The sequence below is a fragment of the Buceros rhinoceros genome, unplaced genomic scaffold (genome assembly GCF_000710305.1).
Source record: "Buceros rhinoceros silvestris isolate BGI_N320 unplaced genomic scaffold, ASM71030v1 scaffold40588, whole genome shotgun sequence".
NCBI classification, from domain to species: Eukaryota; Metazoa; Chordata; class Aves; order Bucerotiformes; family Bucerotidae; genus Buceros; species Buceros rhinoceros.
In genome coordinates this window covers 3,849-6,850 of record NW_010429306.1, presented here as the reverse complement: position 1 = coordinate 6,850, position 3,002 = coordinate 3,849, and the positions used below count along the sequence as shown (strand labels likewise).

The window sequence follows — 3,002 nt, the reverse complement described above, 5'->3', positions numbered from 1 at the left end:
GCCAAGCCGGCTGCTGGTGGGGGCAGCCACTTCCTCCTGCCCCACTGGTTGCCCCCGCTTGTGTAATGGGCATGAAAAAACCATGACAGCTCTCCTCACCTCCCGGGGAGCTTGGTCATTTGTTTCAACACATCTTCAGGTTTGGGTTGCTTTAATTCTTAATCATGTGTGGCCTAAAAGCAAGCCTGGGAATTGCTTTCTGGGAGCTCTGTCCATTTAACGCTGCAGTGAAGAGTTTAACTGGAGCAGTTTCCCAGTGCTTCAAGGTCCCGTGTTTTCACAGTCCTCACTCTCAGCTCTTCACCTTTTTCTCTGCCTTGGTTCAGGGCGGCTGCTTCGGGCACCAGCCCCGGGTTGGCCAAAGCTGCCCCACAGCCTGCTTGTTCTGGCACCTTCCCATAGTTGTCCCTTGGTTTCGAAGGGGGACAGCAGGACCCACGTGAGCAAAAGCTACGTCAGGTCGGCGCCTTCAGCAGCAGCATGTGCTCCTTTCTGCCCAGCTCGGGTACATGGCCCCACAGCACAATCGGGTGCCTGGTGCAACCACCATGCTGCGCCCCAGCTGTCTCAGTGCTTTCCCTGGGACACCACTGCCAGAGCACTTGTGGTGGGGGAGTCCCCTGCCCTGCTGGAAGAAGGGCTAGGAAGGTCTTCCCAGCTTTAGACAGCAAATGGTGTTGGACTTCCTCATGTGGGAGACCCTGGGCTGGGCTTCCCGGCAGCAGCTCTGGGCCAGCTCCCCCACCACTCCTGCCCTTCCGGTCACATAGTGAGCTTTTGTCAGTGCAGTCTGATGTAGTGTCATCTGCTGAGTCTGCATGAAACCAGCTTAAAACAGTAATGAGAGAGTTGGCCTTGCCTCTGCGACTAGAGAGTTGAGCTTGGCTGTCACGCTGTGATTGCCATCATGACTGGGCTCAGCAGCAGTACCAGGTCTGGTGGGGCATCACATCCTTGCTCCAGCCGTTGGAGAGGGCCGAGGACGTGGCAAGCCTTTGGGTTGCTTGTGCCACTCCTGCCTGAGGGTCTTGGAGGTCCCCATGATCTCCTGTGTCCCCATGATGTCGCAGTGCCCCAGGCCGGCGCAGTTGCTGTCAGCTGGGGAGGGTGGCACCATGTGGGGAGGTCCTGAGCTTGTGCAAAGGAAGCAGTGACTGGTGAGCATCCTTGTCCCATCACTGCTGGCCTGCTTTACACTGGGCACTCAGTTTGTTGCCGGTGGTGCTGCTGTGCGCGCAGCCACTGAGCAGCTGTTGGGCTGCCCCGGTGCAGCAGCCCGGTCAAAGTTGGGAGGTGAGGTGGGGTGGGGCAGCTGGTCTCATCAGCCTCCACATCTCACTGCTGAAGTCGTGTGTGGTGAGCCCCATTGTGAGAGGAGATCCCACTGGAGGGAGCTGCTGGCGGATCTCCCTGCTGCCCAGCTGCTCGCTGGAGGTGTCTTGAAGGAAATGCCTTGAAGGAGACACCTTAAAGATGATGCCTTGAAGGCAACACCTTGAAGATGATGCCTCCTTGAAGATGATGCCTTACAGATTCAGACCAGTTCTCTTCTCCCAAGTATTTTCTCTGCTGGGATCTCTGCAACCGCCTTTGAGTTGGAGGAAGAGAAAGCCCCTGGGATCTGTTTCCCATCTTGTTTATTCCCTTCACAGTTGGGTTATTTCTTGATTCATCTGAGCTCTGCTTGTGTTTCAAGTGGTCCTGCCCTGACAGAGGCTCAGGCAGTGCTGGGATGCTCCTGTGAAGGTGGGAGGGGATGGCGGTCCATGCTGGTGGCCCTCAGCTCTTCTGGCCGTGCCTGAGCTGCACAAATCCAGACACAGGGCTTTAGCACCCTGCTGCGTTGCAGGGTGAGCAGGGAGGACTGGGGAGGTACTGAGCCCCTTTTCCTCTCCTTGAGGCAGTTGAGGATGTTCCACATGTGGCAGCCTTGGGCTCTCACTCCTGATGTGCAGCAGGTGAAGCCTACTTCCCCCATCATAGACCACTGAAATAATAGCACTGAGAGTGAGCATCCTGTTTAGTAGTGCTCTGCGTGGACGCAGCACCTTTCGGTCGTGGCTCACAAAACACCTCACGAGCAGCTGTATTATGCTTTCCTCAAGTCAAAGACTTCAGGACTTCCCAGTGAAAGGCACTGCCGTTTCTCCTCGCCTGTCGTTGCGGCTGGTGCCAGGTGGTACTGATCAACTTGGATGTGCAAGAAAAGCTGGGGTTTGTTTTCCTGAGCCTCCTGACCTCGGAGCGCGTCTCTCCGTTTAGGCTGTCGACTGCTGTTCCTCCTCCTGAGCTCACCCAGCAAGCTGCTGGGTACCGGCGGCTCCGAGCAAAGACAGCGGCCGCGAAGGCTGCGGGACATGGTCCAGAGTCTCTGCTTGCTGCTGCTGCTGCTCTGCACAGAGCAGGGTGCTGGCAGCTCCGCTGAGAATGAGCACACTTGGCACGCAAGGAAGGGGCCGGGGGCTGTGGCTGCCTCCGCACCAATTCCATCCCTTCTTCGCCATCATCAGGGTCATCGAAAAGACAGGAAGCATTTTTGGAAGGCGGCTGATGGGTCTCCAGGGGGCCAGTGTCAATCACGATTAGTTGTGTTGTACTTAATTATTTTCTGGGGCTTTGGCATCAGTGCGGCACTCGGCAGGCCCTTGCTCCCGGCTCGCTCTCCGCAGCGTGCTCTCCAGCATGACCCCACTGCGGCACGTGGAAGGTGAAAGCCATCAAAAGCAGCCTCTCCACACGGCCTTGCTGGCATGAACACAGATGGTTTCTAAGCACGTGGCTCTGCCTGAAGTCTCAGGTGCTCATTTGCCTGGAGCTGTCTGTCCAGCAGTGTCTGGGTGCAACCGATGCCATCCCCTGCTGAGTCCCACTGCTATGGGGGAGGGCACTTTCCCTGCTGTGCTCTCCCTCATTGTCGCTTGCGTCGGTCATCTGAGCGGCCCTACCTGTTATGCCTGCCTGTACATCCCAAGAAAGCGCTTGGTGCTAAGCTCCTGCTGGCC

The 3,002-nt window shown here is 57.2% G+C and overlaps 1 protein-coding gene across 1 annotated transcript in view; it reads left to right on the top strand.

Moving 5' to 3' along the window:
• Positions 1-3,002, top strand: part of LOC104499131 (testis-expressed sequence 264 protein-like) — a gene marked incomplete at both ends in the record, with an annotated part of 7,768 nt that overhangs the window by 922 nt on the left and 3,844 nt on the right. The gene's annotated exons all lie outside the window — the stretch shown is intronic.